Genomic DNA, 25,600 nt, shown 5'->3' on the forward strand with positions numbered 1-25,600 from the left:
ATCTACACGTTATAGCCCTGAATTTTCAAATGCCTAGCTCTTTGCAAAAGAGAGATATCGGCAAGGAAAAGCTGTATTGTACCTTTGCATTTTTCTCCCAAACGAAAGACACTAGAATGAAAATTTTAAAGCCTCCTGTTAGTGCTTCATCTAAACGTTATAGCCCTGAATTTTCCAATGCCTATCTCTTTGCAAAAGAGAGATATCGGCAAGGAAAAGCTGTATTGTACCTTTGCATTTTTCTCCCAAACGAAAGACACTAGAATGAAAATTTTAAAGCCTCCTGTTAGTGCTTCATATACACGTTATAGCCCTGAATTTTCCAATGCCTATCTCTTTGCAAAAGAGAGATATCGGCAAGGAAAAGCTGCATTGTACTTTTACATTTTTCTCCCAAACGAAAGACACTAGAATGAAAATTTTAAAGCCTCCTTTTAGTGCTTCATCTACACGTAATACCCCTGAATTTTCCAATGCCTATCTCTTTGCAAAAGAGAGATATCGGCAAGGAAATGCTGTATTGTACCTTTGCATTTTTCTCCCAAACGAAAGACACTAGAATGAAAATTTTAAAGCCTCCTGTTAGTGCTTCATCTACACGTTATAGCCCTGAATTTTCCAATGCCTATCTCTTTGCAAAAGAGAGATATCGGCAAGGAAAAGCTGTATTGTACCTTTGCATTTTTCTCCCAAACGAAGGACACTAGAATGAAAATTTTAAAGCCTCCTTTTAGTGCTTCATCTACACGTTATAGCCCTGAATTTTCCAATGCCTATCTCTTAGCAAAAGAGAGATATCGGCAAGGAAAAGCTGTATTGTACCTTTGCATTTTTCTCCCAAACGAAAGACACTAGAATGAAAATTTTAAAGCCTCCTGTTAGTGCTTCATATACACGTTATAGCCCTGAATTTTCCAATGCCTATCTCTTTGCAAAAGAGAGATATCGGCAAGGAAAATCTGCATTGTACTTTTACATTTTTCTCCCAAACGAAAGACACTAGAATGAAAATTTTAAAGCCTCCTGTTAGTGCTTCATCTACACGTTATAGCCCTGAATTTTCCAATGCCTATCTCTTTGCAAAAGAGAGATATCGGCAAGGAAAAGCTGCATTGTACTTTTACATTTTTCTCCCAAACGAAAGACACTAGAATGAAAATTTTAAAGCCTCCTTTTAGTGCTTCATCTACACGTAATAGCCCTGAATTTTCCAATGCCTATCTCTTTGCAAAAGAGAGATATCGGCAAGGAAATGCTGTATTGTACCTTTGCATTTTTCTCCCAAACGAAAGACACTAGAATGAAATTTTTAAAGCCTACTGTTAGTGCTTCATCTACACGTTATAGCCCTGCATTTTCCAATGCCTATCTCTTTGCAAAAGAGAGATATCGGCAAGGAAAAGCTGCATTGTACTTTTGCATTTTTCTCCCAAACGAAAGACACTAGAATGAAAATTTTAAAGCCTCCTGTTAGTGCTTCATCTACACGTTATAGCCCTGAATTTTCCAATGCCTAGCTCTTTGCAAAAGAGAGATATTGGCAAGGAAAAGCTGAATTGTACCTTTGCATTTTTCTCCCAAACGAAAGACACTAGAATGAAAATTTTAAAGCCTCCTGTTAGTGCTTCATCTACACGTTATAGCCCTGAATTTTCCAATGCCTATCTCTTTTCAAAAGAGAGATATCGGCAAGGAAAAACTGTATTGTACCTTTGCATTTTTCTCCCAAACGAAGGACACTAGAATGAAAATTTAAAAGCCTCCTGTTAGTGCTTCATCTACACGTTATAGCCCTGCATTTTCCAATGCCTATCTCTTTGCAAAAGAGAGATATCGGCAAGGAAAAACTGTATTGTACCTTTGCATTTTTCTCCCAAACGAAAGACACTAGAATGAAAATTGTAAAGCCTCCTGTTAGTGCTTCATCTACACGTTATAGCCCTGCATTTTCCAATGCCTAGCTCTTTGCAAAAGAGAGATATTGGCAAGGAAAAGCTGTATTGTACCTTTGCATTTTTCTCCCAAACGAAAGACACTAGAATGAAAATATTAAAGCCTCCTGTTAGTGCTTCATCTGCACGTTATAGCCCTGCATTTTCCAATGCCTATCTCTTTGCAAAAGAGAGATATCGGCAAGGAAAAGCAGCATTGTACTTTTGCATTTTTCTCCCAAACGAAAGACACTAGAATGAAAATTTTAAAGCCTCCTGTTAGTGCTTCATCTACATGTTATAGCCCTGCATTTTCCAATGCCTATCTCTTTGCAAAAGAGAGATATCGGCAAGGAAAAGCAGCATTGTACTTTTGCATTTTTCTCCCAAACGAAAGACACTAGAATGAAAATTTTAAAGCCTCCTGTTAGTGCTTCATCTACACGTTATAGCCCTGAATTTTCCAATGCCTATCTCTTTGCAAAAGAGAGATATCGGCAAGGAAAAGCTGTATTGTACCTTTGCATTTTTCTCCCAAACGAAAGACACTAGAATGAAAATTTTAAAGCCTCCTGTTAGTGCTTCATCTACACGTTATAGCCCTGAATTTTCCAATGCCTATCTCTTTGCAAAAGAGAGATATCGGCAAGGAAAAGCTGTATTGTACCTTTGCATTTTTCTCCCAAACGAAAGACACTAGAATGAAAATTTTAAAGCCTCCTGTTAGTGCTTCATCTACACGTTATAGCCCTGAATTTTCCAATGCCTATCTTTTTGCAAAAGAGAGATATCGGCAAGGAAAAGCTGTATTGTACCTTTGCATTTTCTCCCAAACGAAGGACACTAGAATGAAAATTTTAAAGCCTCCTATTAGTGCTTCATCTACACGTTATAGCCCTGAATTTTCCAATGCCTATCTCTTTGCAAAAGAGAGATATCGGCAAGGAAAAACTGTATTGTACCTTTGCATTTTTCTCCCAAACGAAAGACACTAGAATGAAAATTTTAAAGCCTCCTGTTAGTGCTTCATCTACACGTTATAGCCCTGAATTTTCCAATGCCTATCTCTTTGCAAAAGAGAGATATCGGCAAGGAAAAGCTGCATTGTACTTTTACATTTTTCTCCCAAACGAAAGACACTAGAATGAAAATTTTAAAGCCTCCTTTTAGTGCTTCATCTACACGTAATAGCCCTGAATTTTCCAATGCCTATCTCTTTGCAAAAGAGAGATATCGGCAAGGAAATGCTGTATTGTACCTTTGCATTTTTCTCCCAAACGAAAGACACTAGAATGAAAATTTTAAAGCCTCCTGTTAGTGCTTCATCTACACGTTATAGCCCTGAATTTTCCAATGCCTATCTCTTTGCAAAAGAGAGATATCGGCAAGGAAAAGCTGCATTGTACTTTTACATTTTTCTCCCAAACGAAAGACACTAGAATGAAAATTTTAAAGCCTCCTTTTAGTGCTTCATCTACACGTAATAGCCCTGAATTTTCCAATGCCTATCTCTTTGCAAAAGAGAGATATCGGCAAGGAAATGCTGTATTGTACCTTTGCATTTTTCTCCCAAACGAAAGACACTAGAATGAAAATTTTAAAGCCTCCTGTTAGTGCTTCATCTACACGTTATAGCCCTGAATTTTCCAATGCCTAGCTCTTTGCAAAAGAGAGATATTGGCAAGGAAAAGCTGTATTGTACCTTTGCATTTTTCTCCCAAACGAAAGACACTAGAATGAAAATTTTAAAGTCTACTGTTAGTGCTTCATCTACACGTTATAGCCCTGAATTTTCCAATGCCTAGCTCTTTGCAAAAGAGAGATATCGGCAAGGAAAAGCTGTATTGTACCTTTGCATTTTTCTCCCAAACGAAAGACACTAGAATGAAAATTTTAAAGCCTCCTGTTAGTGCTTCATCTACACGTTATAGCCCTGAATTTTCCAATGCCTATCTCTTTGCAAAAGAGAGATATCGGCAAGGAAAAGCTGTATTGTACCTTTGCATTTTTCTCCCAAACGAAGGACACTAGAATGAAAATTTTAAAGCCTCCTATTAGTGCTTCATCTACACGTTATAGCCCTGAATTTTCCAATGCCTATCTCTTTGCAAAAGAGAGATATCGGCAAGGAAAAGCTGTATTGTACCTTTGCATTTTTCTCCCAAACGAAGGACACTAGAATGAAAATTTTAAAGCCTCCTGTTAGTGCTTCATCTACACGTTATAGCCCTGAATTTTCCAATGCCTATCTCTTAGCAAAAGAGAGATATCGGCAAGGAAAAGCTGTATTGTACCTTTGCATTTTTCTCCCAAACGAAAGACACTAGAATGAAAATTTTAAAGCCTCCTGTTAGTGCTTCATATACACGTTATAGCCCTGAATTTTCTCATGCCTATCTCTTTGCAAAAGAGAGATATCGGCAAGGAAAAGCTGCATTGTACTTTTACATTTTTCTCCCAAACGAAAGACACTAGAATGAAAATTTTAAAGCCTCCTGTTAGTGCTTCATCTACACGTTATAGCCCTGAATTTTCCAATGCCTATCTCTTTGCAAAAGAGAGATATCGGCAAGGAAAAGCTGCATTGTACTTTTACATTTTTCTCCCAAACGAAAGACACTAGAATGAAAATTTTAAAGCCTCCTTTTAGTGCTTCATCTACACGTAATAGCCCTGAATTTTCCAATGCCTATCTCTTTGCAAAAGAGAGATATCGGCAAGGAAATGCTGTATTGTACCTTTGCATTTTTCTCCCAAACGAAAGACACTAGAATGAAAATTTTAAAGCCTCCTGTTAGTGCTTCATCTACACGTTATAGCCCTGAATTTTCCAATGCCTAGCTCTTTGCAAAAGAGAGATATTGGCAAGGAAAAGCTGTATTGTACCTTTGCATTTTTCTCCCAAACGAAGGACACTAGAATGAAAATTTTAAAGCCTCCTGTTAGTGCTTCATCTACACGTTATAGCCCTGAATTTTCCAATGCCTATCTCTTTGCAAAAGAGAGATATCGGCAAGGAAAAGCAGCATTGTACTTTTGCATTTTTCTCCCAAACGAAAGACACTAGAATGAAAATTTTAAAGCCTCCTATTAGTGCTTCATCTACACGTTATAGCCCTGAATTTTCCAATGCCTATCTCTTTGCAAAAGAGAGATATCGGCAAGGAAAAGCTGTATTGTACCTCTGCATGTTTCTCCCAAACGAAGGACACTAGAATGAAAATTTTAAAGCCTCCTATTAGTGCTTCATCTACACGTTATAGCCCTGAATTTTCCAATGCCTATCTCTTTGCAAAAGAGAGATATCGGCAAGGAAAAGCTGTATTGTACCTTTGCATTTTTCTCCCAAACGAAGGACACTAGAATGAAAATTTTAAAGCCTTCTGTTAGTGCTTCATCTACACGTTATAGCCCTGAATTTTCAAATGCCTATCTCTTTGCAAAAGAGAGATATCGGCAAGGAAAAGCTGTATTGTACCTTTGCATTTTTCTCCCAAACGAAAGACACTAGAATGAAAATTTTAAAGCCTCCTGTTAGTGTTTCATCTACACGTTATAGCCCTGAATTTTCCAATGCCTAGCTCTTTGCAAAAGAGAGATATCGGCAAGGAAAAGCTGTATTGTACCTTTGCATTTTTCTCCCAAACGAAAGACACTAGAATGAAAATTTTAAAGCCTCCTGTTAGTGCTTCATCTACACGTTATAGCCCTGAATTTTCCAATGCCTATCTCTTTGCAAAAGAGAGATATCGGCAAGGAAAAGCTGTATTGTACCTTTGCATTTTTCTCCCAAACGAAGGACACTAGAATGAAAATTTTAAAGCCTCCTATTAGTGCTTCATCTACACGTTATAGCCCTGAATTTTCCAATGCCTATCTCTTTGCAAAAGAGAGATATCGGCAAGGAAAAACTGTATTGTACCTTTGCATTTTTCTCCCAAACGAAAGACACTAGAATGAAAATTTTAAAGCCTCCTGTTAGTGCTTCATCTACACGTTATAGCCCTGAATTTTCCAATGCCTATCTCTTTGCAAAAGAGAGATATCGGCAAGGAAAAGCTGCATTGTACTTTTACATTTTTCTCCCAAACGAAAGACACTAGAATGAAAATTTTAAAGCCTCCTTTTAGTGCTTCATCTACACGTAATAGCCCTGAATTTTCCAATGCCTATCTCTTTGCAAAAGAGAGATATCGGCAAGGAAATGCTGTATTGTACCTTTGCATTTTTCTCCCAAACGAAAGACACTAGAATGAAAATTTTAAAGCCTCCTGTTAGTGCTTCATCTACACGTTATAGCCCTGAATTTTCCAATGCCTAGCTCTTTGCAAAAGAGAGATATTGGCAAGGAAAAGCTGTATTGTACCTTTGCATTTTTCTCCCAAACGAAAGACACTAGAATGAAAATTTTAAAGCCTCCTGTTAGTGCTTCATCTACACGTTATAGCCCTGAATTTTCCAATGCCTATCTCTTTGCAAAAGAGAGATATCGGCAAGGAAAAGCTGTAATGTACCTTTGCATTTTTCTCCCAAACGAAGGACACTAGAATGAAAATTTTAAAGCCTCCTGTTAGTGCTTCATCTACACGTTATAGCCCTGAATTTTCAAATGCCTATCTCTTTGCAAAAGAGAGATATCGGCAAGGAAAAGCTGTATTGTACCTTTGCATTTTTCTCCCAAACGAAAGACACTAGAATGAAAATTTTAAAGCCTCCTGTTAGTGCTTCATCTAAACGTTATAGCCCTGAATTTTCCAATGCCTATCTCTTTGCAAAAGAGAGATATCGGCAAGGAAAAACTGTATTGTACCTTTGCACTTTTCTCCCAAACGAAAGACACTAGAATGAAAATTTTAAAGCCTCCTGTTAGTGCTTCATCTACACGTTATAGCCCTGAATTTTCCAATGCCTAGCTCTTTGCAAAAGAGAGATATCGGCAAGGAAAAACTGTATTGTACCTTTGCATTTTTCTCCCAAACGAAAGACACTAGAATGAAAATTTTAAAGCCTCCTGTTAGTGCTTCATCTACACGTTATAGCCCTGAATTTTCCAATGCCTAGCTCTTTGCAAAAGAGAGATATTGGCAAGGAAAAGCTGTATTGTACCTTTGCATTTTTCTCCCAAACGAAGGACACTAGAATGAAAATTTTAAAGCCTCCTGTTAGTGCTTCATCTACACGTTATAGCCCTTAATTTTCCAATGCCTATCTCTTTGCAAAAGAGAGATATCGGCAAGGAAAAGCAGCATTGTACTTTTGCATTTTTCTCCCAAACGAAAGACACTAGAATGAAAATTTTAAAGCCTCCTATTAGTGCTTCATCTACACGTTATAGCCCTGAATTTTCAATGCCTAGCTCTTTGCAAAAGAGAGATATCGGCAAGGAAAAGCTGTATTGTACCTTTGCATTTTTCTCCCAAACGAAAGACACTAGAATGAAAATGTTAAAGCCTCCTGTTAGTGCTTCATCTACACGTTATAGCCCTGAATTTTCCAATGCCTATCTCTTTGCAAAAGAGAGATATCGGCAAGGAAAAGCTGTATTGTACCTTTGCATGTTTCTCCCAAACGAAGGACACTAGAATGAAAATTTTAAAGCCTCCTATTAGTGCTTCATCTACACGTTATAGCCCTGAATTTTCCAATGCCTATCTCTTTGCAAAAGAGAGATATCGGCAAGGAAAAGCTGTATTGTACCTTTGCATTTTTCTCCCAAACGAAGGACACTAGAATGAAAATTTTAAAGCCTTCTGTTAGTGCTTCATCTACACGTTATAGCCCTGAATTTTCCAATGCCTAGCTCTTTGTAAAAGAGAGATATTGGCAAGGAAAAGCTGTATTGTACCTTTGCATTTTTCTCCCAAACGAAAGACACTAGAATGAAAATTTTAAAGCCTCCTGTTAGTGCTTCATCTACACGTTATAGCCCTGAATTTTCCAATGCCTATCTCTTTGCAAAAGAGAGATATCGGCAAGGAAAAGCTGTAATGTACCTTTGCATTTTTCTCCCAAACGAAGGACACTAGAATGAAAATTTTAAAGCCTCCTGTTAGTGCTTCATCTACACGTTATAGCCCTGAATTTTCAAATGCCTATCTCTTTGCAAAAGAGAGATATCGGCAAGGAAAAGCTGTATTGTACCTTTGCATTTTTCTCCCAAACGAAAGACACTAGAATGAAAATTTTAAAGCCTCCTGTTAGTGCTTCATCTAAACGTTATAGCCCTGAATTTTCCAATGCCTATCTCTTTGCAAAAGAGAGATATCGGCAAGGAAAAACTGTATTGTACCTTTGCATTTTTCTCCCAAACGAAAGACACTAGAATGAAAATTTTAAAGCCTCCTGTTAGTGCTTCATCTACACGTTATAGCCCTGAATTTTCCAATGCCTAGCTCTTTGCAAAAGAGAGATATCGGCAAGGAAAAACTGTATTGTACCTTTGCATTTTTCTCCCAAACGAAAGACACTAGAATGAAAATTTTAAAGCCTCCTGTTAGTGCTTCATCTACACGTTATAGCCCTGAATTTTCCAATGCCTAGCTCTTTGCAAAAGAGAGATATTGGCAAGGAAAAGCTGTATTGTACCTTTGCATTTTTCTCCCAAACGAAGGACACTAGAATGAAAATTTTAAAGCCTCCTGTTAGTGCTTCATCTACACGTTATAGCCCTTAATTTTCCAATGCCTATCTCTTTGCAAAAGAGAGATATCGGCAAGGAAAAGCAGCATTGTACTTTTGCATTTTTCTCACAAACGAAAGACACTAGAATGAAAATTTTAAAGCCTCCTATTAGTGCTTCATCTACACGTTATAGCCCTGAATTTTCAATGCCTAGCTCTTTGCAAAAGAGAGATATCGGCAAGGAAAAGCTGTATTGTACCTTTGCATTTTTCTCCCAAACGAAAGACACTAGAATGAAAATGTTAAAGCCTCCTGTTAGTGCTTCATCTACACGTTATAGCCCTGAATTTTCCAATGCCTATCTCTTTGCAAAAGAGAGATATCGGCAAGGAAAAGCTGTATTGTACCTTTGCATGTTTCTCCCAAACGAAGGACACTAGAATGAAAATTTTAAAGCCTCCTATTAGTGCTTCATCTACACGTTATAGCCCTGAATTTTCCAATGCCTATCTCTTTGCAAAAGAGAGATATCGGCAAGGAAAAGCTGTATTGTACCTTTGCATTTTTCTCCCAAACGAAGGACACTAGAATGAAAATTTTAAAGCCTTCTGTTAGTGCTTCATCTACACGTTATAGCCCTGAATTTTCAAATGCCTATCTCTTTGCAAAAGAGAGATATCGGCAAGGAAAAGCTGTATTGTACCTTTGCATTTTTCTCCCAAACGAAAGACACTAGAATGAAAATTTTAAAGCCTCCTGTTAGTGCTTCATCTACACGTTATAGCCCTGAATTTTCCAATGCCTATCTCTTTGCAAAAGAGAGATATCGGCAAGGAAAAACTGTATTGTACCTTTGCATTTTTCTCCCAAACGAAAGACACTAGAATGAAAATTTTAAAGCCTCCTGTTAGTGCTTCATCTACACGTTATAGCCCTGAATTTTCCAATGCCTATCTCTTTGCAAAAGAGAGATATCGGCAAGGAAAAGCTGCATTGTACTTTTACATTTTTCTCCCAAACGAAAGACACTAGAATGAAAATTTTAAAGCCTCCTTTTAGTGCTTCATCTACACGTAATAGCTCTGAATTTTCCAATGCCTATCTCTTTGCAAAAGAGAGATATCGGCAAGGAAATGCTGTATTGTACCTTTGCATTTTTCTCCCAAACGAAAGACACTAGAATGAAAATTTTAAAGCCTCCTGTTAGTGCTTCATCTACACGTTATAGCCCTGAATTTTCCAATGCCTAGCTCTTTGCAAAAGAGAGATATTGGCAAGGAAAAGCTGTATTGTACCTTTGCATTTTTCTCCCAAACGAAAGACACTAGAATGAAAATTTTAAAGCCTCCTGTTAGTGCTTCATCTACACGTTATAGCCCTGAATTTTCCAATGCCTATCTCTTTGCAAAAGAGAGATATCGGCAAGGAAAAGCTGTAATGTACCTTTGCATTTTTCTCCCAAACGAAGGACACTAGAATGAAAATTTTAAAGCCTCCTGTTAGTGCTTCATCTACACGTTATAGCCCTGAATTTTCAAATGCCTATCTCTTTGCAAAAGAGAGATATCGGCAAGGAAAAGCTGTATTGTACCTTTGCATTTTTCTCCCAAACGAAAGACACTAGAATGAAAATTTTAAAGCCTCCTGTTAGTGCTTCATCTAAACGTTATAGCCCTGAATTTTCCAATGCCTATCTCTTTGCAAAAGAGAGATATCGGCAAGGAAAAACTGTATTGTACCTTTGCATTTTTCTCCCAAACGAAAGACACTAGAATGAAAATTTTAAAGCCTCCTGTTAGTGCTTCATCTACACGTTATAGCCCTGAATTTTCCAATGCCTAGCTCTTTGCAAAAGAGAGATATTGGCAAGGAAAAGCTGTATTGTACCTTTGCATTTTTCTCCCAAACGAAAGACACTAGAATGAAAATTTTAAAGTCTACTGTTAGTGCTTCATCTACACGTTATAGCCCTGAATTTTCCAATGCCTAGCTCTTTGCAAAAGAGAGATATCGGCAAGGAAAAGCTGTATTGTACCTTTGCATTTTTCTCCCAAACGAAAGACACTAGAATGAAAATTTTAAAGCCTCCTGTTAGTGCTTCATCTACACGTTATAGCCCTGAATTTTCCAATGCCTATCTCTTTGCAAAAGAGAGATATCGGCAAGGAAATGCTGTATTGTACCTTTGCATTTTTCTCCCAAACGAAAGACACTAGAATGAAAATTTTAAAGCCTCCTGTTAGTGCTTCATCTACACGTTATAGCCCTGAATTTTCCAATGCCTAGCTCTTTGCAAAAGAGAGATATTGGCAAGGAAAAGCTGTATTGTACCTTTGCATTTTTCTCCCAAACGAAAGACACTAGAATGAAAATTTTAAAGCCTCCTGTTAGTGCTTCATCTACACGTTATAGCCCTGAATTTTCCAATGCCTATCTCTTTGCAAAAGAGAGATATCGGCAAGGAAAAGCTGTAATGTACCTTTGCATTTTTCTCCCAAACGAAGGACACTAGAATGAAAATTTTAAAGCCTCCTGTTAGTGCTTCATCTACACGTTATAGCCCTGAATTTTCAAATGCCTATCTCTTTGCAAAAGAGAGATATCGGCAAGGAAAAGCTGTATTGTACCTTTGCATTTTTCTCCCAAACGAAAGACACTAGAATGAAAATTTTAAAGCCTCCTGTTAGTGCTTCATCTAAACGTTATAGCCCTGAATTTTCCAATGCCTATCTCTTTGCAAAAGAGAGATATCGGCAAGGAAAAACTGTATTGTACCTTTGAATTTTTCTCCCAAACGAAAGACACTAGAATGAAAATTTTAAAGCCTCCTGTTAGTGCTTCATCTACACGTTATAGCCCTGAATTTTCCAATGCCTAGCTCTTTGCAAAAGAGAGATATCGGCAAGGAAAAACTGTATTGTACCTTTGCATTTTTCTCCCAAACGAAAGACACTAGAATGAAAATTTTAAAGCCTCCTGTTAGTGCTTCATCTACACGTTATAGCCCTGAATTTTCCAATGCCTAGCTCTTTGCAAAAGAGAGATATTGGCAAGGAAAAGCTGTATTGTACCTTTGCATTTTTCTCCCAAACGAAGGTCACTAGAATGAAAATTTTAAAGCCTCCTGTTAGTGCTTCATCTACACGTTATAGCCCTGAATTTTCCAATGCCTATCTCTTTGCAAAAGAGAGATATCGGCAAGGAAAAGCAGCATTGTACTTTTGCATTTTTCTCCCAAACGAAAGACACTAGAATGAAAATTTTAAAGCCTCCTATTAGTGCTTCATCTACACGTTATAGCCCTGAATTTTCAATGCCTAGCTCTTTGCAAAAGAGAGATATCGGCAAGGAAAAGCTGTATTGTACCTTTGCATTTTTCTCCCAAACGAAAGACACTAGAATGAAAATGTTAAAGCCTCCTGTTAGTGCTTCATCTACACGTTATAGCCCTGAATTTTCCAATGCCTATCTCTTTGCAAAAGAGAGATATCGGCAAGGAAAAGCTGTATTGTACCTTTGCATGTTTCTCCCAAACGAAGGACACTAGAATGAAAATTTTAAAGCCTCCTATTAGTGCTTCATCTACACGTTATAGCCCTGAATTTTCCAATGCCTATCTCTTTGCAAAAGAGAGATATCGGCAAGGAAAAGCTGTATTGTACCTTTGCATTTTTCTCCCAAACGAAGGACACTAGAATGAAAATTTTAAAGCCTTCTGTTAGTGCTTCATCTACACGTTATAGCCCTGAATTTTCAAATGCCTATCTCTTTGCAAAAGAGAGATATCGGCAAGGAAAAGCTGTATTGTACCTTTGCATTTTTCTCCCAAACGAAAGACACTAGAATGAAAATTTTAAAGCCTCCTGTTAGTGCTTCATCTACACGTTATAGCCCTGAATTTTCCAATGCCTATCTCTTTGCAAAAGAGAGATATCGGCAAGGAAAAACTGTATTGTACCTTTGCATTTTTCTCCCAAACGAAAGACACTAGAATGAAAATTTTAAAGCCTCCTGTTAGTGCTTCATCTACACGTTATAGCCCTGAATTTTCCAATGCCTAGCTCTTTGCAAAAGAGAGATATTGGCAAGGAAAAGCTGTATTGTACCTTTGCATTTTTCTCCCAAACGAAAGACACTAGAATGAAAATTTTAAAGTCTACTGTTAGTGCTTCATCTACACGTTATAGCCCTGAATTTTCCAATGCCTAGCTCTTTGCAAAAGAGAGATATCGGCAAGGAAAAGCTGTATTGTACCTTTGCATTTTTCTCCCAAACGAAAGACACTAGAATGAAAATTTTAAAGCCTCCTGTTAGTGCTTCATCTACACGTTATAGCCCTGAATTTTCCAATGCCTATCTCTTTGCAAAAGAGAGATATCGGCAAGGAAAAGCTGTATTGTACCTTTGCATTTTTCTCCCAAACGAAGGACACTAGAATGAAAATTTTAAAGCCTCCTATTAGTGCTTCATCTACACGTTATAGCCCTGAATTTTCCAATGCCTATCTCTTTGCAAAAGAGAGATATCGGCAAGGAAAAACTGTATTGTACCTTTGCATTTTTCTCCCAAACGAAAGACACTAGAATGAAAATTTTAAAGCCTCCTGTTAGTGCTTCATCTACACGTTATAGCCCTGAATTTTCCAATGCCTATCTCTTTGCAAAAGAGAGATATCGGCAAGGAAAAGCTGTAATGTACCTTTGCATTTTTCTCCCAAACGAAAGACACTAGAATGAAAATTTTAAAGCCTCCTTTTAGTGCTTCATCTACACGTAATAGCCCTGAATTTTCCAATGCCTATCTCTTTGCAAAAGAGAGATATCGGCAAGGAAATGCTGTATTGTACCTTTGCATTTTTCTCCCAAACGAAGGACACTAGAATGAAAATTTTAAAGCCTCCTGTTAGTGCTTCATCTACACGTTATAGCCCTGAATTTTCCAATGCCTATCTCTTTGCAAAAGAGAGATATCGGCAAGGAAAAGCTGTATTGTACCTTTGCATTTTTCTCCCAAACGAAGGACACTAGAATGAAAATTTTAAAGCCTCCTATTAGTGCTTCATCTACACGTTATAGCCCTGAATTTTCCAATGCCTATCTCTTTGCAAAAGAGAGATATCGGCAAGGAAAAACTGTATTGTACCTTTGCATTTTTCTCCCAAACGAAAGACACTAGAATGAAAATTTTAAAGCCTCCTGTTAGTGCTTCATCTACACGTTATAGCCCTGAATTTTCCAATGCCTATCTCTTTGCAAAAGAGAGATATCGGCAAGGAAAAGCTGTAATGTACCTTTGCATTTTTCTCCCAAACGAAAGACACTAGAATGAAAATTTTAAAGCCTCCTTTTAGTGCTTCATCTACACGTAATAGCCCTGAATTTTCCAATGCCTATCTCTTTGCAAAAGAGAGATATCGGCAAGGAAATGCTGTATTGTACCTTTGCATTTTTCTCCCAAACGAAGGACACTAGAATGAAAATTTTAAAGCCTCCTGTTAGTGCTTCATCTACACGTTATAGCCCTGAATTTTCCAATGCCTATCTCTTTGCAAAAGAGAGATATCGGCAAGGAAAAGCTGTATTGTACCTTTGCATTTTTCTCCCAAACGAAGGACACTAGAATGAAAATTTTAAAGCCTCCTATTAGTGCTTCATCTACACGTTATAGCCCTGAATTTTCCAATGCCTATCTCTTTGCAAAAGAGAGATATCGGCAAGGAAAAACTGTATTGTACCTTTGCATTTTTCTCCCAAACGAAAGACACTAGAATGAAAATTTTAAAGCCTCCTGTTAGTGCTTCATCTACACGTTATAGCCCTGAATTTTCCAATGCCTATCTCTTTGCAAAAGAGAGATATCGGCAAGGAAAAGCTGCATTGTACTTTTACATTTTTCTCCCAAACGAAAGACACTAGAATGAAAATTTTAAAGCCTCCTTTTAGTGCTTCATCTACACGTAATAGCCCTGAATTTTCCAATGCCTATCTCTTTGCAAAAGAGAGATATTGGCAAGGAAATGCTGTATTGTACCTTTGCATTTTTCTCCCAAACGAAAGACACTAGAATGAAAATTTTAAAGCCTCCTGTTAGTGCTTCATCTACACGTTATAGCCCTGAATTTTCCAATGCCTAGCTCTTTGCAAAAGAGAGATATTGGCAAGGAAAAGCTGTATTGTACCTTTGCATTTTTCTCCCAAACGAAAGACACTAGAATGAAAATTTTAAAGTCTACTGTTAGTGCTTCATCTACACGTTATAGCCCTGAATTTTCCAATGCCTATCTCTTTGCAAAAGAGAGATATCGGCAAGGAAAAGCTGTATTGTACCTTTGCATTTTTCTCCCAAACGAAGGACACTAGAATGAAAATTTTAAAGCCTCCTATTAGTGCTTCATCTACACGTTATAGCCCTGAATTTTCCAATGCCTATCTCTTTGCAAAAGAGAGATATCGGCAAGGAAAAACTGTATTGTACCTTTGCATTTTTCTCCCAAACGAAAGACACTAGAATGAAAATTTTAAAGCCTCCTGTTAGTGCTTCATCTACACGTTATAGCCCTGAATTTTCCAATGCCTATCTCTTTGCAAAAGAGAGATATCGGCAAGGAAAAGCTGCATTGTACTTTTACATTTTTCTCCCAAACGAAAGACACTAGAATGAAAATTTTAAAGCCTCCTTTTAGTGCTTCATCTACACGTAATAGCCCTGAATTTTCCAATGCCTATCTCTTAGCAAAAGAGAGATATCGGCAAGGAAAAGCTGTATTGTACCTTTGCATTTTTCTCCCAAACGAAAGACACTAGAATGAAAATTTTAAAGCCTCCTGTTAGTGCTTTATATACACGTTATAGCCCTGAATTTTCTCATGCCTATCTCTTTGCAAAAGAGAGATATCGGCAAGGAAAAGCTGCATTGTACTTTTACATTTTTCTCCCAAACGAAAGACACTAGAATGAAAATTTTAAAGCCTCCTGTTAGTGCTTCATCTACACGTTATAGCCCTGCATTTTCCAATGCCTATCTCTTTGCAAAAGAGAGATATCGGCAAGGAAAAGCTGCATTGTACTTTTACATTTTTCTCCCAAACGAAAGACACTAGAATGAAAATTTTAAAGCCTCCTTTTAGTGCTTCATCTACACGTAATAGCCCTGAATTTTCCAATGCCTATCTCTTTGCAAAAGAGAGATATCGGCAAGGAAATGCTGTATTGTACCTTTGCATTTTTCTCCCAAACGAAAGACACTAGAATGAAAATTTTAAAGCCTCCTGTTAGTGCTTCATCTACACGTTATAGCCCTGAATTTTCCAATGCCTAGCTCTTTGCAAAAGAGAGATATTGGCAAGGAAAAGCTGTATTGTACCTTTGCATTTTTCTCCCAAACGAAGGACACTAGAATGAAAATTTTAAAGCCTCCTGTTAGTGCTTCATCTACACGTTATAGCCCTGAATTTTCCAATGCCTAGCTCTTTGCAAAAGAGAGATATCGGCAAGGAAAAGCTGTATTGTACCTTTGCATTTTTCTCCCAAACGAAAGACACTAGAATGAAAATGTTAAAGCCTCCTGTTAGTGCTTCATCTACACGTTATAGCCCTGAATTTTCCAATGCCTATCTCTTTGCAAAAGAGAGATATCGGCAAGGAAAAGCTGTATTGTACCTTTGCATGTTTCTCCCAAACGAAGGACACTAGAATGAAAATTTTAAAGCCTCCTATTAGTGCTTCATCTACACGTTATAGCCCTGAATTTTCCAATGCCTATCTCTTTGCAAAAGAGAGATATCGGCAAGGAAAAGCTGTTTTGTACCTTTGCATTTTTCTCCCAAACGAAGGACACTAGAATGAAAATTTTAAAGCCTTCTGTTAGTGCTTCATCTACACGTTATAGCCCTGAATTTTCAAATGCCTATCTCTTTGCAAAAGAGAGATATCGGCAAGGAAAAGCTGTATTGTACCTTTGCATTTTTCTCCCAAACGAAAGACACTAGAATGAAAATTTTAAAGCCTCCTGTTAGTGCTTCATCTACACGTTATAGCCCTGAATTTTCCAATGCCTATCTCTTTGCAAAAGAGAGATATCGGCAAGGAAATACTGTATTGTACCTTTGCATTTTTCTCCCAAACGAAAGACACTAGAATGAAAATTTTAAAGCCTCCTGTTAGTGCTTCATCTACACGTTATAGCCCTGAATTTTCCAATGCCTAGCTCTTTGCAAAAGAGAGATATTGGCAAGGAAAAGCTGTATTGTACCTTTGCATTTTTCTCCCAAACGAAGGACACTAGAATGAAAATTTTAAAGCCTCCTGTTAGTGCTTCATCTACACGTTATAGCCCTGAATTTTCCAATGCCTATCTCTTTGCAAAAGAGAGATATCGGCAAGGAAAAGCAGCATTGTACTTTTGCATTTTTCTCCCAAACGAAAGACACTAGAATGAAAATTTTAAAGCCTCCTATTAGTGCTTCATCTACACGTTATAGCCCTGAATTTTCCAATGCCTAGCTCTTTGCAAAAGAGAGATATCGGCAAGGAAAAGCTGTATTGTACCTTTGCATTTTTCTCCCAAACGAAAGACACTAGAATGAAAATGTTAAAGCCTCCTGTTAGTGCTTCATCTACACGTTATAGCCCTGAATTTTCCAATGCCTATCTCTTTGCAAAAGAGAGATATCGGCAAGGAAAAGCTGTATTGTACCTTTGCATTTTTCTCCCAAACGAAGGACACTAGAATGAAAATTTTAAAGCCTTCTGTTAGTGCTTCATCTACACGTTATAGCCCTGAATTTTCAAATGCCTATCTCTTTGCAAAAGAGAGATATCGGCAAGGAAAAGCTGTATTGTACCTTTGCATTTTTCTCCCAAACGAAAGACACTAGAATGAAAATTTTAAAGCCTCCTGTTAGTGCTTCATCTACACGTTATAGCCCTGAATTTTCCAATGCCTATCTCTTTGCAAAAGAGAGATATCGGCAAGGAAAAACTGTATTGTACCTTTGCATTTTTCTCCCAAACGAAAGACACTAGAATGAAAATTTTAAAGCCTCCTGTTAGTGCTTCATCTACACGTTATAGCCCTGAATTATCCAATGCCTAGCTCTTTGCAAAAGAGAGATATTGGCAAGGAAAAGCTGTATTGTACCTTTGCATTTTTCTCCCAAACGAAAGACACTAGAATGAAAATTTTAAAGTCTACTGTTAGTGCTTCATCTACACGTTATAGCCCTGAATTTTCCAATGCCTAGCTCTTTGCAAAAGAGAGATATCGGCAAGGAAAAGCTGTATTGTACCTTTGCATTTTTCTCCCAAACGAAAGACACTAGAATGAAAATTTTAAAGCCTCCTGTTAGTGCTTCATCTACACGTTATAGCCCTGAATTTTCCAATGCCTATCTCTTTGCAAAAGAGAGATATCGGCAAGGAAAAACTGTATTGTACCTTTGCATTTTTCTCCCAAACGAAGGACACTAGAATGCAAATTTTAAAGCCTCCTGTTAGTGCTTCATCTACACGTTATAGCCCTGAATTTTCCAATGCCTATCTCTTTGCAAAAGAGAGATATCGGCAAGGAAAAGCTGTATTGTACCTTTGCATTTTTCTCCCAAACGAAGGACACTAGAATGAAAATTTTAAAGCCTCGTTTTAGTGCTTCATCTACACGTTATAGCCCTGAATTTTCCAATGCCTATCTCTTAGCAAAAGAGAGATATCGGCAAGGAAAAGCTGTATTGTACCTTTGCATTTTTCTCCCAAACGAAAGACACTAGAATGAAAATTTTAAAGCCTCCTGTTAGTGCTTCATATACACGTTATAGCCCTGAATTTTCCAATGCCTATCTCTTTGCAAAAGAGAGATATCGGCAAGGAAAAGCTGCATTGTACTTTTACATTTTTCTCCCAAACGAAAGACACTAGAATGAAAATTTTAAAGCCTCCTGTTAGTGCTTCATCTACACGTTATAGCCCTGAATTTTCCAATGCCTATCTCTTTGCAAAAGAGAGATATCGGCAAGGAAAAGCTGCATTGTACTTTTACATTTTTCTCCCAAACGAAAGACACTAGAATGAAAATTTTAAAGCCTCCTTTTAGTGCTTCATCTACACGTAATAGCCCTGAATTTTCCAATGCCTATCTCTTTGCAAAAGAGAGATATCGGCAAGGAAATGCTGTATTGTACCTTTGCATTTTTCTCCCAAACGAAAGACACTAGAATGAAAATTTTAAAGCCTCCTGTTAGTGCTTCATCTACACGTTATAGCCCTGAATTTTCCAATGCCTAGCTCTTTGCAAAAGAGAGATATTGGCAAGGAAAAGCTGTATTGTACCTTTGCATTTTTCTCCCAAACGAAGGACACTAGAATGAAAATTTTAAAGCCTCCTGTTAGTGCTTCATCTACACGTTATAGCCCTGAATTTTCCAATGCCTATCTCTTTGCAAAAGAGAGATATCGGCAAGGAAAAGCTGTATTGTACCTTTGCATTTTTCTCCCAAACGAAGGACACTAGAATGAAAATTTTAAAGCCTCCTTTTAGTGCTTCATCTACACGTTATAGCCCTGAATTTTCCAATGCCTATCTCTTAGCAAAAGAGAGATATCGGCAAGGAAAAGCTGTATTGTACCTTTGCATTTTTCTCCCAAACGAAAGACACTAGAATGAAAATTTTAAAGTCTACTGTTAGTGCTTCATCTACACGTTATAGCCCTGAATTTTCAAATGCCTAGCTCTTTGCAAAAGAGAGATATCGGCAAGGAAAAGCTGTATTGTACCTTTGCATTTTTCTCCCAAACGAAAGACACTAGAATGAAAATTTTAAAGCCTCCTGTTAGTGCTTCATCTACACGTTATAGCCCTGAATTTTCCAATGCCTATCTCTTTGCAAAAGAGAGATATCGGCAAGGAAAAGCTGTATTGTACCTTTGCATTTTTCTCCCAAACGAAAGACACTAGAATGAAAATTTTAAAGCCTCCTGTTAGTGCTTCATATACACGTTATAGCCCTGAATTTTCCAATGCCTATCTCTTTGCAAAAGAGAGATATCGGCAAGGAAAAGCTGCATTGTACTTTTACATTTTTCTCCCAAACGAAAGACACTAGAATGAAAATTTTAAAGCCTCCTGTTAGTGCTTCATCTACACGTTATAGCCCTGAATTTTCCAATGCCTATCTCTTTGCAAAAGAGAGATATCGGCAAGGAAAAGCTGCATTGTACTTTTACATTTTTCTCCCAAACGAAAGACACTAGAATGAAAATTTTAAAGCCTCCTTTTAGTGCTTCATCTACACGTAATACCCCTGAATTTTCCAATGCCTATCTCTTTGCAAAAGAGAGATATCGGCAAGGAAATGCTGTATTGTACCTTTGCATTTTTCTCCCAAACGAAAGACACTAGAATGAAAATTTTAAAGCCTCCTGTTAGTGCTTCATCTACACGTTATAGCCCTGAATTTTCCAATGCCTATCTCTTTGCAAAAGAGAGATATCGGCAAGGAAAAGCTGTATTGTACCTTTGCATTTATCTCCCAAACGAAGGACACTAGAATGAAAATTTTAAAGCCTCCTTTTAGTGCTTCATCTACACGTTATAGCCCTGAATTTTCCAATGCCTATCTCTTAGCAAAAGAGAGATATCGGCAAGGAAAAGCTGTATTGTACCTTTGCATTTTTCTCCCAAACGAAAGACACTAGAATGAAAATTTTAAAGCCTCCTGTTAGTGCTTCATCTAAACGTTATAGCCCTGAATTTTCCAATGCCTATCTCTTTGCAAAAGAGAGATATCGGCAAGGAAAAACTGTATTGTACCTTTGCATTTTTCTCCCAAACGAAAGACACTAGAATGAAAATTTTAAAGCCTCCTGTTAGTGCTTCATCTACACGTTATAGCCCTGAATTTTCCAATGCCTAGCTCTTTGCAAAAGAGAGATATTGGCAAGGAAAAGCTGTATTGTACCTTTGCATTTTTCTCCCAAACGAAAGACACTAGAATGAAAATTTTAAAGTCTACTGTTAGTGCTTCATCTACACGTTATAGCCCTGAATTTTCCAATGCCTAGCTCTTTGCAAAAGAGAGATATCGGCAAGGAAAAGCTGTATTGTACCTTTGCATTTTTCTCCCAAACGAAAGACACTAGAATGAAAATTTTAAAGCCTCCTGTTAGTGCTTCATCTACACGTTATAGCCCTGAATTTTCCAATGCCTATCTCTTTGCAAAAGAGAGATATCGGCAAGGAAAAGCTGTATTGTACCTTTGCATTTTTCTCCCAAACGAAGGACACTAGAATGAAAATTTTAAAGCCTCCTATTAGTGCTTCATCTACACGTTATAGCCCTGAATTTTCCAATGCCTATCTCTTAGCAAAAGAGAGATATCGGCAAGGAAAAGCTGTATTGTACCTTTGCATTTTTCTCCCAAACGAAAGACACTAGAATGAAAATTTTAAAGCCTCCTGTTAGTGCTTTATATACACGTTATAGCCCTGAATTTTCTCATGCCTATCTCTTTGCAAAAGAGAGATATCGGCAAGGAAAAGCTGCATTGTACTTTTACATTTTTCTCCCAAACGAAAGACACTAGAATGAAAATTTTAAAGCCTCCTGTTAGTGCTTCATCTACACGTTATAGCCCTGCATTTTCCAATGCCTATCTCTTTGCAAAAGAGAGATATCGGCAAGGAAAAGCTGCATTGTACTTTTACATTTTTCTCCCAAACGAAAGACACTAGAATGAAAATTTTAAAGCCTCCTTTTAGTGCTTCATCTACACGTAATAGCCCTGAATTTTCCAATGCCTATCTCTTTGCAAAAGAGAGATATCGGCAAGGAAATGCTGTATTGTACCTTTGCATTTTTCTCCCAAACGAAAGACACTAGAATGAAAATTTTAAAGCCTCCTGTTAGTGCTTCATCTACACGTTATAGCCCTGAATTTTCCAATGCCTAGCTCTTTGCAAAAGAGAGATATTGGCAAGGAAAAGCTGTATTGTACCTTTGCATTTTTCTCCCAAACGAAGGACACTAGAATGAAAATTTTAAAGCCTCCTGTTAGTGCTTCATCTACACGTTATAGCCCTGAATTTTCCAATGCCTAGCTCTTTGCAAAAGAGAGATATCGGCAAGGAAAAGCTGTATTGTACCTTTGCATTTTTCTCCCAAACGAAAGACACTAGAATGAAAATGTTAAAGCCTCCTGTTAGTGCTTCATCTACACGTTATAGCCCTGAATTTTCCAATGCCTATCTCTTTGCAAAAGAGAGATATCGGCAAGGAAAAGCTGTATTGTACCTTTGCATGTTTCTCCCAAACGAAGGACACTAGAATGAAAATTTTAAAGCCTCCTATTAGTGCTTCATCTACACGTTATAGCCCTGAATTTTCCAATGCCTATCTCTTTGCAAAAGAGAGATATCGGCAAGGAAAAGCTGTTTTGTACCTTTGCATTTTTCTCCCAAACGAAGGACACTAGAATGAAAATTTTAAAGCCTTCTGTTAGTGCTTCATCTACACGTTATAGCCCTGAATTTTCAAATGCCTATCTCTTTGCAAAAGAGAGATATCGGCAAGGAAAAGCTGTATTGTACCTTTGCATTTTTCTCCCAAACGAAAGACACTAGAATGAAAATTTTAAAGCCTCCTGTTAGTGCTTCATCTACACGTTATAGCCCTGAATTTTCCAATGCCTATCTCTTTGCAAAAGAGAGATATCGGCAAGGAAATACTGTATTGTACCTTTGCATTTTTCTCCCAAACGAAAGACACTAGAATGAAAATTTTAAAGCCTCCTGTTAGTGCTTCATCTACACGTTATAGCCCTGAATTTTCCAATGCCTAGCTCTTTGCAAAAGAGAGATATTGGCAAGGAAAAGCTGTATTGTACCTTTGCATTTTTCTCCCAAACGAAGGACACTAGAATGAAAATTTTAAAGCCTCCTGTTAGTGCTTCATCTACACGTTATAGCCCTGAATTTTCCAATGCCTATCTCTTTGCAAAAGAGAGATATCGGCAAGGAAAAGCAGCATTGTACTTTTGCATTTTTCTCCCAAACGAAAGACACTAGAATGAAAATTTTAAAGCCTCCTATTAGTGCTTCATCTACACGTTATAGCCCTGAATTTTCCAATGCCTAGCTCTTTGCAAAAGAGAGATATCGGCAAGGAAAAGCTGTATTGTACCTTTGCATTTTTCTCCCAAACGAAAGACACTAGAATGAAAATGTTAAAGCCTCCTGTTAGTGCTTCATCTACACGTTATAGCCCTGAATTTTCCAATGCCTATCTCTTTGCAAAAGAGAGATATCGGCAAGGAAAAGCTGTATTGTACCTTTGCATTTTTCTCCCAAACGAAGGACACTAGAATGAAAATTTTAAAGCCTTCTGTTAGTGCTTCATCTACACGTTATAGCCCTGAATTTTCAAATGCCTATCTCTTTGCAAAAGAGAGATATCGGCAAGGAAAAGCTGTATTGTACCTTTGCATTTTTCTCCCAAACGAAAGACACTAGAATGAAAATTTTAAAGCCTCCTGTTAGTGCTTCATCTACACGTTATAGCCCTGAATTTTCCAATGCCTATCTCTTTGCAAAAGAGAGATATCGGCAAGGAAAAACTGTATTGTACCTTTGCATTTTTCTCCCAAACGAAAGACACTAGAATGAAAATTTTAAAGCCTCCTGTTAGTGCTTCATCTACACGTTATAGCCCTGAATTATCCAATGCCTAGCTCTTTGCAAAAGAGAGATATTGGCAAGGAAAAGCTGTATTGTACCTTTGCATTTTTCTCCCAAACGAAAGACACTAGAATGAAAATTTTAAAGTCTACTGTTAGTGCTTCATCTACACGTTATAGCCCTGAATTTTCCAATGCCTAGCTCTTTGCAAAAGAGAGATATCGGCAAGGAAAAGCTGTATTGTACCTTTGCATTTTTCTCCCAAACGAAAGACACTAGAATGAAAATTTTAAAGCCTCCTGTTAGTGCTTCATCTACACGTTATAGCCCTGAATTTTCCAATGCCTATCTCTTTGCAAAAGAGAGATATCGGCAAGGAAAAACTGTATTGTACCTTTGCATTTTTCTCCCAAACGAAGGACACTAGAATGAAAATTTTAAAGCCTCCTGTTAGTGCTTCATCTACACGTTATAGCCCTGAATTTTCCAATGCCTATCTCTTTGCAAAAGAGAGATATCGGCAAGGAAAAGCTGTATTGTACCTTTGCATTTTTCTCCCAAACGAAGGACACTAGAATGAAAATTTTAAAGCCTCGTTTTAGTGCTTCATCTACACGTTATAGCCCTGAATTTTCCAATGCCTATCTCTTAGCAAAAGAGAGATATCGGCAAGGAAAAGCTGTATTGTACCTTTGCATTTTTCTCCCAAACGAAAGACACTAGAATGAAAATTTTAAAGCCTCCTGTTAGTGCTTCATATACACGTTATAGCCCTGAATTTTCCAATGCCTATCTCTTTGCAAAAGAGAGATATCGGCAAGGAAAAGCTGCATTGTACTTTTACATTTTTCTCCCAAACGAAAGACACTAGAATGAAAATTTTAAAGCCTCCTGTTAGTGCTTCATCTACACGTTATAGCCCTGAATTTTCCAATGCCTATCTCTTTGCAAAAGAGAGATATCGGCAAGGAAAAGCTGCATTGTACTTTTACATTTTTCTCCCAAACGAAAGACACTAGAATGAAAATTTTAAAGCCTCCTTTTAGTGCTTCATCTACACGTAATAGCCCTGAATTTTCCAATGCCTATCTCTTTGCAAAAGAGAGATATCGGCAAGGAAATGCTGTATTGTACCTTTGCATTTTTCTCCCAAACGAAAGACACTAGAATGAAAATTTTAAAGCCTCCTGTTAGTGCTTCATCTACACGTTATAGCCCTGAATTTTCCAATGCCTAGCTCTTTGCAAAAGAGAGATATTGGCAAGGAAAAGCTGTATTGTACCTTTGCATTTTTCTCCCAAACGAAGGACACTAGAATGAAAATTTTAAAGCCTCCTGTTAGTGCTTCATCTACACGTTATAGCCCTGAATTTTCCAATGCCTATCTCTTTGCAAAAGAGAGATATCGGCAAGGAAAAGCTGTATTGTACCTTTGCATTTTTCTCCCAAACGAAGGACACTAGAATGAAAATTTTAAAGCCTCCTTTTAGTGCTTCATCTACACGTTATAGCCCTGAATTTTCCAATGCCTATCTCTTAGCAAAAGAGAGATATCGGCAAGGAAAAGCTGTATTGTACCTTTGCATTTTTCTCCCAAACGAAAGACACTAGAATGAAAATTTTAAAGTCTACTGTTAGTGCTTCATCTACACGTTATAGCCCTGAATTTTCAAATGCCTAGCTCTTTGCAAAAGAGAGATATCGGCAAGGAAAAGCTGTATTGTACCTTTGCATTTTTCTCCCAAACGAAAGACACTAGAATGAAAATTTTAAAGCCTCCTGTTAGTGCTTCATCTACACGTTATAGCCCTGAATTTTCCAATGCCTATCTCTTTGCAAAAGAGAGATATCGGCAAGGAAAAGCTGTATTGTACCTTTGCATTTTTCTCCCAAACGAAGGACACTAGAATGAAAATTTTAAAGCCTCCTTTTAGTGCTTCATCTACACGTTATAGCCCTGAATTTTCCAATGCCTATCTCTTAGCAAAAGAGAGATATCGGCAAGGAAAAGCTGTATTGTACCTTTGCATTTTTCTCCCAAACGAAAGACACTAGAATGAAAATTTTAAAGCCTCCTGTTAGTGCTTCATATACACGTTATAGCCCTGAATTTTCCAATGCCTATCTCTTTGCAAAAGAGAGATATCGGCAAGGAAAAGCTGCATTGTACTTTTACATTTTTCTCCCAAACGAAAGACACTAGAATGAAAATTTTAAAGCCTCCTGTTAGAGCTTCATCTACACGTTATAGCCCTGAATTTTCCAATGCCTATCTCTTTGCAAAAGAGAGATATCGGCAAGGAAAAGCTGCATTGTACTTTTACATTTTTCTCCCAAACGAAAGACACTAGAATGAAAATTTTAAAGCCTCCTTTTAGTGCTTC

This window comes from Pseudophryne corroboree, unplaced genomic scaffold (genome assembly GCF_028390025.1).
Source record: "Pseudophryne corroboree isolate aPseCor3 unplaced genomic scaffold, aPseCor3.hap2 scaffold_253, whole genome shotgun sequence".
Classification (NCBI taxonomy): domain Eukaryota; kingdom Metazoa; phylum Chordata; class Amphibia; order Anura; family Myobatrachidae; genus Pseudophryne; species Pseudophryne corroboree.